This window comes from Orycteropus afer, unplaced genomic scaffold (genome assembly GCF_000298275.1).
Source record: "Orycteropus afer afer isolate SDZICR_OR568_19922 unplaced genomic scaffold, OryAfe1.0 scaffold00112, whole genome shotgun sequence".
Taxonomy (NCBI): Eukaryota; Metazoa; Chordata; class Mammalia; order Tubulidentata; family Orycteropodidae; genus Orycteropus; species Orycteropus afer.
The window spans coordinates 4,124,939-4,138,285 of NW_006921699.1; the positions used below are offsets into that span (position 1 = coordinate 4,124,939).

General features: G+C 45.0%; 1 protein-coding gene and 1 non-coding gene across 2 annotated transcripts in view; one reads left to right on the forward strand and one right to left on the reverse strand.

Annotated features, from left to right (window-relative positions):
* Positions 1–13,347, reverse strand: part of FSTL4 (follistatin like 4) — a 644,321-nt gene that overhangs the window by 370,990 nt on the left and 259,984 nt on the right. The gene's annotated exons all lie outside the window — the stretch shown is intronic.
* LOC122150270 lies at positions 2,712–2,819 on the forward strand. The gene has a single exon (XR_006163573.1). It is a non-coding gene; the product is annotated as a U6 spliceosomal RNA (small nuclear RNA).

Consider the following 13,347-nt stretch of genomic DNA (forward strand, 5'->3'; position numbering starts at 1 on the left):
TTCATAACATAATTCTGACATTCTAATTAGAAATCAAACATGGGTGGTGGACTATAAATGTGGAATTTAAATTTACTTGAGGTCCAAAAATATCCAATAGTTTCTATCTGAGATTTTTCCAGGTGCAAGAAAGTGATAAGTGGAACTCAGTTTTTCTAATTTGCCTTGAAGAAGAAATGGCAACATTTAAGGATTCCCATCTGGGAAAGGGAAGATCCAAATGTTCTAACCATCTAAACTTGGACTGAATTCTCCCTTTCTTGTGTTGGGGCAACTCTTTTACAGTGTTGGTAGATCTACAGCCTATATGCTACTGTATCCGCTCCTTAAAGCCAACATCAAGGGAGAGACCAACCCTTGAGACCCCTCCTGTTGGAGATGGGGGACATTAGTTGTCTACGAAACATACCTACTTTTCTGACGATGTTCTCAAGCTGGGCATGTTTGGATACTGAAGTGAATTAGACAATACTTTGATATCTCCTAGTTGTGAAATCAAAACTCCCCCAGACCAGCCCCTCTGTGGGCTCAGCTTCATGTTCTGAAGGGGACACAGACTTTTTCAGTTAGCAGGTCCCAGCACTGGTCAGTCAATTACATAGGGACCTTCCAGCTGATTCAGAGGCCCCACCCATCCATCTCTGCCCCTTGCACCAGATTCCAAACAGACTTCACCATCATGGACTGCAGTCCTCCAGCCCCATGTCAGGCTTTCTCTGGTCCCTGGATTTCATACATACTGTCCTCTGTGCTCAGAACACCCTACTTACTCTTTTGCCTTAGAAACTCACTAGTTTCTGGCTTAGACATTACTTCATCTGAGACACCTTTCTTGACTCTCCAGGTTGGGATGAGGGGTCCCTGCTGTGTCTCCTATAGCACCCTTTTGTTTTCCAGAACATGTATGCTAAGCTGTAGTTGTCTACTTACTGTCAGGCTACTGTACTTGGAGGGTGATAATCAAGTCTGTATTGGTGACTGCTGTGACCCAGCATCCTTTACAGTGTTTGGCTCGTGGCAGGTACTCAACAAATATTTGCAAAATTGCCAAACAGCTGAAAGGGAAATAGACAAGAAAAATAAAAATTCAAAGACACACAGACAGTAGGTGCCTTCTTGTCTACAGTCCTAGGGGAGGGTTTGCTCATTAGGCTGCCCAGGGGTAGTTAGCTGCATAGAGCAAAGCTGGTCTTCTGGCTTTCCCTGAAGCCCACCTCCAATGAAGACCATACTGGAAGTTCCAACAGCCAGATTGACTTGCATGCTAGCCCCTCTCTGGGGACCACCAGGCTCTCTGGTCCACTCCTCCTGCTTTTTTTTTTTTAATCCCCTCAGTGCATTTTTTTCCCTAAATTTTATTTATTTTGTTGTTGTTGACAATATACATAGCAAAACATACACCAATTCAAGTTTCTACATCTGCAACTTTGGGTCATTGATTACATTCTTCAGGTTGTACAACCATCCTCACCCTCTGCAGTGTAGTAAATTACTTTGTGTGGCTTTTCTACCCATAAGTCTTTGTAAACTCCAAGGTGGGATTTGCTATGAGCAACTGAGGAGCTCCTGATTGCTAAAGGTGTCCACCTGGAGTATTTCTGTTGGGAGTGGCACAAAACAATGTTCTGGGAGGTGCCCACTCTCTCTCAGGTGCTTAGAGTTCTGATGCTATAATTGGCTAGTTTGACCACCCTGCCGGGGCTCAAAAGGAGGCCTCCTAGAGGCAGAACTCTCTGACTGCTGGTGGAGGAAGACATGCTGCTGAAAGAGACACGGGCTCCTGAGACACGCGTTGCTGGGAAAGAGACGCAAGAGACATGCATTGCTGAGTGAGACACCGAGGGACCAGTACTGCTGAGAAAGAGACTGTGAGAGACTGCTGGCTGAGGGATGGTGGGCTGGGAGAGAGACTGAGCATTTTTTCCTGAACCTGAGTTGTAGCCTGTGGTGCTTCCCTAATAAACCCCATAATCTGTGAGCTCTGTGTGGCCACTGCAGCGAATTATTGAACCCAGGAGAGAGGTGGTGGGTGCTTTGGGAGGAACGGTTGGTGCAAGGGCTGGAGGGAGGCAGCATGTCTGGCCTGGCAGGAATAGGCCTTGGGTTACTGCTGGTAATCCTGTCTTCCTCTTGTAGGGTTAGAGGAGGTCGGAACATGTGGCCTCCTTGCCATTTTTGCACCCTCCTTTTCAGAGCTGTTCTTCCCTCATTAACATAAACTCATTTCCCCCTAACTCACTTCCCCATACCTAATCTTAAGAGTTGCTGTTGTCAATTTGATCTCAGTATAGACAGTTATTAAAAAAGAATAATGCTCAAGGCAGACCTTTTTTTACAAGTGAAGCTAAACTATTGTTTGATTTTAAGATGTTTTCAGGAGATATCTTTGGCTTAAGGTTTAAAGATTATCTCAGGGCAATAGTTTCAGGGGTTTATCCAACCTCCCTGGTTCCAGGAAATCTAGAGTCTGTGATAATTCGAAATTCTGTTCTGCATTTCCCCCTTTTGATCAAGATTCTTCTATGGAGTCTTTGATCAAAATGTCCAGTAATGGTAATGGGGTATCATCCAGTTCTGGTCTCATGGCAAAGGAGGCAGTTATTCATGGAGGCAATTAACCACACATTCCATATCCTCCTCTTATTCCTGATTCCCTTTTTCCCTCTGTTGCTCCAGGTGAACAGAAACCAAAATTGTTGTGCCTTGGATGAGGATTTGCAAGCTTTTAAGACCCTAGGCTCTAAATTAGAATGATATAGAGATTAACATGCCCCCTGAGCAAGGATGGCATGCAAACTTGTGAAACATTCCATATAAATATATATATTTTGTTATGGTCAGGGATGGTAATTGGGGTATGAAATGAAATGTACATGAACTGTTTAATGTAAAACAATTTTTGTTCTGTAAATTTGCACCCAAAGCACAATAAAATTAAAAAGAAAAGACCCTAGACACTACACACAAAAAAAAACTAGGAGGTAGAACAAAAGCACTACACTTTATTAAGTCAATTAACTGGGCTGTCCCATGAAACCATAACCTTAAACCTTCAAATCAAGGAACCAAATCTCATGAGGCGTTTAGTTGTACATAAGCAGCCTCAGTGACTACTCTTTTTTTGGTCATTGTTCTAAGTATATCTGTCACACAACTGGTCTCTCCTGCTTTTGCCCAGATGCATTTGTGCTCAGCCTCAGTTTATTCTCTGCTGCCGGGTGTTATGTTATACATTTTTCTTATCTCCCTCTTGCTAAGGTGTTGTTGGACTTTCTTTTTTCTTTTTTAACAGAACAATTTTTTAAATGAAAATTTTCAAGAAACCTTAGTTTTAAAAACAGCCAAAAGCAGAGCTGTTTTGGTTGAAGTAGGGCAGGGCTGGAGTCCTGCCTGCTTAGCTTCTCTCCTCCTCCTGAGGGACTCTTGGAGGCCCGGTTTCCTCAGAACTTTTTTTTTTTTTTTAAATTGTGCTTTGGGTGCAAATTTACAAAGCAAATTTGTTTCACATTCAACAGTTCATGCACATTTGATTTCAGGCCCCGCTTACCATCCCTGACCATAACAAGCTCTCCTCCCCTCCTGTCCCTGTGACTACCCCTCCCTGTTCCCATCTTAACTATGTGCTCCTGTCTGTCCAGCTTTCCCTCTGTGTGAATGTTGTCCCTCTGGTGCCCCATGGCCGATTGCTCTAAGCAGTCAGTGCATCTCCCTAGAGTAGGTGGGTGCATCACCCTGTGGTAGGTGTTCTGTACTGTTGGGCTAAGAGCCAATCCATGGGTGTAAGTCCAATTCTAGGTCTGAAGGGTAACCTGGAGCCAATAGTCTTGGGGGTTTCATCAGACTCTATCCTACCAGTATAGGATACTGGTCATTTTTACATTTTTGAATTTTGTTCCACATTTTTCCTCCCACTCTATCCAGGATCTCTAGTTTTGATCCCTTACAGAGCAGTTGGCATTGGTAACTGGGTACCATCTAGTTTTTCTGGTCTAGGGGTCATGAAGGCTGAGGTTCTCGTGGTCCATCTTATCCTTGGACTAATTATTGTCACATGCCTTTGATTTTCTTCCCTCTTCTTTGATTCAGATGAAAGGAGACCAATACTTGCATCTTAGTGTTGTTGGACTTTCATCGCTGCCCACCCTAGGCCCTGGATCAGTGGGCTGGTACTAAACAACAATAACAACAAAACCAAACTCACTGCTATCGAGTCGATTCCAACTCATAGTGACCTCCTTTGGGTATGTGAGGTGGTAAATCTTCATGGATGTAGAGTGCCCAATCTTCTTTCTAGGGGGCCCTAAATTCACCTCCCTCAGCCCAGCCTAGGGGTTCTCAGAGATATCAGTGGGTGAAGGTAGAACAGGGCATTGGATGGGGTTGTCTTTGGAATGACTCATTTCTTCCCCAGATATATGACCCTTCTTAGCTGTTGGCCCCATGGAGGAAAGGGGTGAACACATATGAGATCTCAGAGAGTCCCTTCACCTATTACACTGAACCTATGGCATCCCCTTCCCAGCCTCCATTTCTGAGGCACTGGGAGGAGGGTGAGATATCTGATTGCACCTAGTGCCCTGCTCAACATCCACTCTCCCTGTGCAGTGCCTGACCTGGCAGCAGAGAGGGAAAAGCAATTTCATGTTGGGGCCAGACAATATGTGAGAAACACAGATATGTATCCACCTGTTATGGATTGAATTGTTCCCCCCCACCAACAACACCAAAAAAATATATGTTCACTTGGTTAGGTCATGATTCTCAGGATTATGTAATTATCCTCCATTTTGTAATATGATGTAATTATTCTATCCTTTGTAAATCCTAATCTCTATGATGCTAATGCCTTTGAATTGCAGTATTGGCAAAAAATTCTGAAAATACTACGGGCTGCAAAAGGAATGAACAAATTTGTCCCAGAAGAAGCACAGCTGGAATGCTCCTTTGAAGTGAGAATGGCCAGATTTCACCTCACCTACTTTGGTCCTGCTGTCAGAAGGGACCAGTCCCTACAGAAGGATATCATGCTTGGTAAAGCAGAGGGTCAGCAAAAAATGAGAGGACACTCAATGAGATGGATTGACACAGGCTGCAATGATGGGCTCAAGCATAGCAAGGACTGTGAGGATGGTGCAGGACTGGGCAGTGTTTCGTTCTGTTGTACACAGGGTCACTGTGAGTCGAAGCCAAAGGCACCTAGCAGCAACAACAACATGATGTCAATGAGGCAAAATTAGAGGAAGTTATGTTAATGAAGAAGAATTACAATCTGCAGGATTAGGTTGTATCTTGAGATCTCCTTTGATACAAAAGAGATTGAACAATTGAGACTCGACTACCAACAAGAAAGAAGAGCTGGAAGTACAGTGCATTCTTCAGACCCAGGGTTCCCTGAACTGAGAATCTCCTAGACTCAGGGGAAGATTTATGCCAAGATACATGTAGATCTATAAAGAATATTGGGCCCACAGATGTTGAAATGAAACAAGGACCTTCCCCCAGCCAACAGAGAGAAAAAGCCCTCCCCTACAGCTGGTGCTCTGAATTCAGACTTCCAGCCTTAGGGAATAAAAATAAAAGGCATCCACTTACAGTATTTCTGTTATAGCAGCACTAGATAACTAAGACAGTACTGCATGACCCTTCTCAAATGACGTAGACTGAGGACCAGCGATCCAGATGCAGTTCTCATCCTATTTAGTGTTCAAGTTAAAGAGCAAGTCTTCTTTCTTTGGACATGGGAGGCACCACCTACCTTTAAAAATCAGAGAAAGGGAGAGTCAGGTGACAGCTAACAAGGGCTTGCTGGTGAGGGTCATTCTGTGGGACATCCGTGTGAGGGACAGGCCTGGGTGCATCAGTGCTCTGCCAGATTGCCACCTGGACACAGCACAGGCATGAGCATGGGTTCTGCCTCTTCCAGGTCTGCCACCCAATGGCCCAGACTGTCCCAGCATCTGGCCAGTTTTGGGGCACAATGTCTTATCCAGGACCTTTGTCCAGGGACCACAGGGATTGTTGCAGGGCCCAGGATAAAGTACATTCCCCAGTGGTCCCACCTGGGGAGTGGGACCAGCCAAGATACCAGCCAAGCACAGATGGACCCTCCAAATGCAGACTGGAAAGGGTGGTTTGAGGTCTGTGAGAGCAGGCATCAGTTGGGGGCCTCTTGCCCTTATCCAACTATCCCAGAATACACGGGCCATTCCAAGTCCCCCAACCTGCACGTTTGCCTGTCACGGCTGTGACAATATTTAAACAGAGGTGCGAAAACGGCAAGGAGGTCACATGTTCTGACCTCCTCTAATCTCACAAGAGGAAGACAGGATTACCAGCAGTAACCCAAGGCCTATTACTGCAAGGCCAAACATGCTGCCTCCCTCCAGCCCTTTCACCAACCCTTCCTCCCAAAGCACCCAGCACCTCTCTCCTGGGTTCAATAATTCACTGCAGTGGCCACACAGAACTCACAGATTACAGGGTTTATTAGGGAAGTACCGGTCTACAACTCAAGTTCAGGAAGAACACTCAGTCTCTCTCCCAGCCCACCGTCCCTCAGCCAAGAGTCTCTCACAGTCTCTTTCCGGGGTGCGTGTCTCTTGCGTCTCTTTCCCAGCAATGCGTGTCTCAGGAGCCCGTGTCTCTTTCAGCAGCAAGTCTTCCTCAACCAGCAGTCTGAGAGAGTTCTGCCTCCAGGAGGTCTCCTTTAGAGCCCGCAGGGTGGTCAAACTAGGCAATTATGGCATCAGAATTCTAAGCACCTGAGAGAGAGTGGGCACCTCCCAGAACATTGTTTTGTGCCACTCCCAACAGAAATACTCCAGGTGTACACCTTCAGCAATCAGGAGCTCCTCAGTTGCTCATAGCAAATTCCACCTTGGAGTTTACAAAGACTTATGGGTAGAAAAGCCACACAAAGTAATTTACTACACTGCAAGAGGAGAAGTCTTAGAGATTATTTGAGTTTTAAATTTATGCTTGAGTTTTGAAGAAGGAGAAAAAAAGACAAACCTCTTTAAACAACTTCCATGAAAGGTTATAAAACACAGATAATTTACATGTAGGAGCAGATGGCAGGCTAGGGACTGTTTCAGGCAAACCATGTGTCCAGGGAGGTTCTTTTTAATGGATACTACAAGTTTCTAAGTGGTTTATAAACTCAAGAGCTGGTGATTTCCCCAAATGATTGACTGTAGGGTATAAAAATGGTATGCCTCATGACATTCACTTCTCCCATGTCATCTCTCCTTGGGGATGGGCACACAGAACAACAGGAGCCCCACCAAGACTCCTAGACCCTCACACACAGGCGGGCTCTGGTGGATGTCTGCTTTGAGCCCTGTGGCTTTCTTCTGCCCCAGAACATGCTGACATCTGCATGCCCAGGTTCTGGATCTATACCCATCTCTCCTAGGTTGTTGCACTCTTTCGTGACTTACTTCCCCACTACAATCAGGAGCATGAGGTCCTGGAACATCATGCCTGCCCATTCCTTCCAGGGGCCCTCCTCAAGGGAAACCTGGGAGCCCATCTTCTCTGGGGCAGCCTTCTTTCACATGGCCCATCTCCATCCCCAAGTCCTCCCTGAAGGTTCCTATTTCAGCACAGGTCCTCATGGGACACTGCTTCATGGGACCACTGGTCTGGGCTTCTCTGAGATGCACCTGCACATCACTGATCCTTCCTCTGCCCAGGGATATAGTTTTCAGGCCTGGCCCTGGTCCTCCTGCCCAGCTATGTGGCCACTATATTCTGTCCTCTCCCTGGACCTCAGACTCTGGGTGCTCTGACCACCAATATTTGGGCTGTGAAGCAACTGAGGGAAGCCAGAAAGTTAGGAAGAACAGAGTGCAGGTCTACAGCATTAGAAGCACGAAGATCAAGTAGTTCATATGGGTTGGAGAAAAAAGAGGATTTCTCTGACAACAGTACCATTTTTTTTTTTTTAATTTAATTTTTATGGACCCAATTGAGTCGATGTTATCCTGGGCTCCCTACCCATGTCATGGAGTCAGTCACCTGTATATCATTACATCAGGTCACCAGGAGAGGAAGCAGAAGTAGTAGTAATAGCTAATGTACAACAGGGACTGTGTGGTAAGCACTGAGATGGCATCCACTAGGTCAATATCATGATCAGCCCACATTACAGCTAAGGAAGCTGAGGTTCTACATGGCCTGGTTGCTAGTCCATGGCACCTGGTTCCCAGGTCTATGCTCTGGAGCACTGTGCTATTCTGTATTTTTTGAAGACAAAACTTTCACTCTAATAAAAGAAAACAGTACAAAATGCAGTCCCTGGAAATTTCAAGCCCTGTGCTAGAGAGCTACATTCAGAAGATGACATGGAATGAGGGATATCATTGCTGATGTCAGATACATCTTGGCTGAAAGCAGAGAATACCAGAAAGATGTTTACCTATGTTTTATTGACTACACAAGAGCATTCCACTATGTGGATCATGGCAAATTATGGATAACATTGCAAAGAATGGGAATTCCAGAACACTTAATCGTGCTCATGTGGAACTTGTACATAGACCATGAGGCAGGTGTTTGAACAGAACAAGACGATACTGTATGTTTTAAAATCATGAAAGGTGTGCATCAGGATTGTATCCATTCACCATACTTATTCAATCTGTGTGCTGAGCAAATAATCCAAGAAGATAGACTATATGAAGAAGAATGTGGTGTCAGGATTGAAGGAAGACTCATTAACAACCTGCAACGTGCAGATGACACAAAACAAGTGTCACAGATGACACAACACAAGTGAGCAGGACTTGAAGCACTTACTGCTGTAGATCAAAGACTACAGCCTTCAGTATGGATTACATCTCAACATAAAGAAAATGGACATCTTCAGATGTGGACCAATAAGCAACATCATGATAAAGGGAGAAAAGACTGAAGTTGCAAAGGATTTCATTTTACTTGGATCCACAATCAACATCCATGGAAGCAACAATCAAGAAATCAAATGATGTACTGCATTGGGTAAATCTGTTTTAAAGTGTTAAAAGCAAAGATGTCACTTTGAAGACTAAAGTGTGCCTTAACCAAGTCATGGGATTTTCAATCACCTCATGAGCATATGAAAGTTAAACAATGAATAAGGAAGACGAAGAAGAATTGATGCTTTTAAATTATGGTTGGCAAAGAATCCTGAATATACCATAGACTGCCAGAAGGATGAGCAAATCTGTCTTGGAAGAAGTACAGCCAGAATGCCCCTTAGGAGTGAGGATGCTGAGACTTCATCTCACATGCTTTGGACATGTTATCAGGAGAGACCAGTCCCTGAAGAAGGATGTCATGCTTAGTGCCTTGGCTTCCTAGTGCCCTCTGACAGGAATATACCACAAATGGGATGGCTTTAACAAACAGCCGTTTATTCTCTTACAGTTTTGGAGGTTAGAAGTCCAAGTTCCAGGGGCCAGGCTCCAGGGGCTGGGTGAAAGCCCCTTGACTTTGGGCTTCAGCTCTGCCTCTTACTCCTGGCCCACTGAAGCTAGAGGCATCTCTTCACTCAGGCAGCTGCTAGCTGCTGAGGCTGACAATCCCAAGGTTGACAAGTGAAAAGGCACAGCCCTGATATTACACACCACAGAGCAGGGCATTAATTCAAGTCCATTAAAAGTCCCAAGATCAGGAGGGCAACATGGTAGGCTGCTGAACAACAACTTGGGTGCATGCAAGGTTCAAGTATGCCATCAACTGGAGACCTTCCTCAAAGTTGCTTGTTATATACTGGAAGCAGCTCACATTCCTAAAGCAGCTACTCAGCTGCTCCAGTAGATTCCACGATGGAGTTAATTACCAATCTCACCATGGGGAACAACTACATCCAGTTGCCCAGTCACTCCACCAGGCCCAGCCAAGTTGACATACAACCTTAACCACCACAGTTGGTAAAGTACAGCGTCAGCAAAAAAGAGGAAGATCCTCAGTAAGATTGATTGTCACAGTGCCTGCAATGATGGGCTCAAACATAGCAACGATTTTGATCATGGCACAGGGCTGGGCAGTGTGTCATTCTGTTGCTATGAGTCAGAACCAAATTGACAGCACCTAACAACAAATTAGAGAGAGGTCTTTAGGTGGTGCAAATGATTGGCACTCATTTACTAACCTAAAGATTGGTGCTTTGAACCCATCAAGCAGCTGTGGAAGAAAGACATAGCAATCTTTCATAAAGATTACAGGCCCAGAAACCCTGCAGAGTTCTACACTATTACACACTGGGTTGCCAGAGTTTGAATCTATGCGATAATTGGTTTGGACTATATTTCTTTCTTTTTTTGTGCTAGAGAGAAGCACTAAGGTTAGTACAGGGGCAAGAACAATACACTTGGAAAGATCTAGGGTGAGATTCCTGCCACTCAAATCCTATGAAGTGCACAGAAACTCATGATGGACAACAATGTATACAGGATTATTATTTTAAAAATATCATTCTAGAGCAAACTACATAATGCCACAATTCCGGTGGAAATTTCCTAATTTCTCAGCAGAAATTTCTTTTTTTTTTTTTTTTTTTTGTTGTTTGTTTTAAAAACTTTCTCTGGAACAGATGGCAAGATTTTTAACTTCAATGAGAAAATTGTTATTTCTTCCCTTCTTTGCATGTGTGAGTACACTGTTTCATATATTAGCATGAAAGTAGCTGTGCTTGGTCTTTGCTCACACTCAAGATGCAGAGAAGACACTTTAAATTAAGCATTATCAGTAAACAGTGATCATAAAGTAGCAGGAAGATAACATTCCACTAATTTGCCCCTGCTGCAGCCATATGCTGCTTCCCTCCTGGGCCACCCTGCTGAACGTTTCTGTGGCCTTGGTACAGAGTGAAGACTTCCAAGTCTTTTCTCTACATCCTCTGGCTTCCACAGAGGTTACTAGGTCCCACACTCACTGTGCCTGAAGGAGCAAAGTACCCAGGGCTGTGCCACCAAGGCTGCTAGCTCCACAACGTTGGGTGCATGTGTGCACATGCCATCAGCACCTGTCTTCCCACAAACCCAGTGGGCTCCACCACTCCTGGCTCCACAGGGCTAACCTTAGCACCACACAGTGCTCAGGGGTTCCTGATCCCATCCCTCTTTGATGCATTCCTGCCCAGAGCACCTAGTGCTCTTCAGGCAGGCCAAGCCTCAATAAACATTCTTCAATAAAATCTCACCTGACTTTTGCCAGTCTGCTAGCAGTGACACTCTGGGGAGCATATTATTAGAGATAGGAGGAGATCTGGTGGCACAGTGGGTAAGGCATTTGGCTACTAACCAGATGGTCTGTGGTTCAAACCCACCAGCTGCTCTGTGGGAGGAAGATGAGGAAATTTACTTCCATTAAAGTTTATAGCCTTGGAAACTCAGTGGGAATGATTTTGAGTCAGATAGACTCAGTGGCAGTGGGTTTGGTTTTTGGTTTTACCGATAGGAGACTGAGGCTGAGAGGGATAGTGGCAACTTGCCAAAACCAAACGCCCTTGGGTCCCATACCTCCTGCCCCAAACAACTGCCACTGAGTTGATTCTGATGCGTAGTGATCCTATAGGGCAGAGTAGAATTGCCCCATAGGGTTTCCAACACTGTAAATCTTTACAGAAAGAGACTACCCCAATTTCTCCTGCAGACCTTTTGGTTAGCAGCAGAATGCTTTAACCACTGCACCATCAAACCTCTTTACACCTTTTACAACACTCAAAAAATGAGCTACTATTGTTTGGGATCCCTGGAGCGGGGAGGAGGAGTGAGAGCTCTGAATTTCCTATCTTGAACAAACTCCCCAGGTGGTTCTTAAGACCAATAACTACTCAAAGGCCATAAGACAGGGATTTAATTCAGGGCTTTTTTAAACTACAGCTGTCAGCAATGTTTCAGGTAATCCTACTAATTCACACCCAGATGTTTAATGGTCGATGGACTAATTTATACTAGGGAGGTAATTCTGAAAATGGTTTAACAGATTTTACCTCCCAGATACCATTTGCATTTTAGTTATGGTCTTCAGGTATATAGACAAACATTGAAAAGGGAAGGTAGGAGTGAGGGCATCCTTGAAAACACTCCCCTTTTTCCTTTTCCTCTGACCCCTTTGCTGGCCATCTTCTCTGGTCTGTTTATACCTCAGCATCACATCATTCAAGGAGCACAGTGGTCCTACAGTGCAGGGTAGCTATGCCTTTGTTCAACACTGTGCTGTATTATAGTCCAACCTGTCAGATGGATTATTTGCACTTAAATGGACCCCTTCAACCACTTCATAATGCTGGGCCTGATGCCCTGTTTTGGGGCATTTCAGCACCAGCAAGTAGGGATTAGGCACCACACAGAGGCCTTCAGTATCCTTGGAGAGAAGAGTCTGTAGCTTGCAAAGTAAAGTGAAACCACTACTCAAGAGCCTAATGCCCAGGGGCTTCAGAAAGCCATGAGCAGTGGTTGTTTCCTTGGAGAGGCAGGGCGCATATCCAAGAGGGTGGGGGTTAGAAGACCACAGCCTGGGGTTGTGACCCAATAAAGCAATTGGGAGTGTCTCTGCATGGGGAGAAACAGATGGGGTACAGTGGACTGGGGTCCTGAGACAGCCTTCCCTCAAGCACCTGGCATGGTATGTGGCTGTCTGGGGTGAAGGGTTAGGGAGGAACCCACAGCCACAGCCTTCTCTCCAGCATTTCAAGGCACATGTGAACAGGTCTCAGATTTCTTTCTGATGGCAATTTTCCCAGTGGGTACTCTCTTTTCATCCCCTCCCCCCAACATCACTTCACTATTCATTTCCCCTGAAGGCCTTTTCAGTATTGGCAAATGTAGGAAATTCAAAGAAAATGAAATGGAGGGCAAATTGGATTTCATCCTGAGTGAAAGGATCTATAGCAATTGATTCCCAGGTCCTCTGCTCTTGGAGCACCACTAGGCCTTTACTGGGAACATGGAAGTTGTTCAGCTGATATTATAATCCAGCCTCCTCTTTCCCTGCTTAAGTCAAGTTCAATTCAGAAATGAGAAAAGTCTGTGTTTGGCAGCCACTGTAGAAGTGGCTTTGGAACACTCACATACCAGGCTGGCTTTGAAAGAAGAATTCTTTCTGCTAAGAGCTTTACCCATTTTACTCACCCAACATAAATACCAACCTTTCCTCTATTTCTGTGCCCTAGGAAAAAGAAATGCAGGATGCAAACCGACACAACCAAGCTAATATCTACCAGGGGAGACTTTTACAAGTAGACCAGCTGTAGGATCCATTCTCTTTATGACACACAATATGGATCTTCTCAAGTGCAGGAGGCAGAGGAGGTGGCCTGAGGGTGAACCTGCTGAGAGCAGAGTGATGCCACCCCCCCTG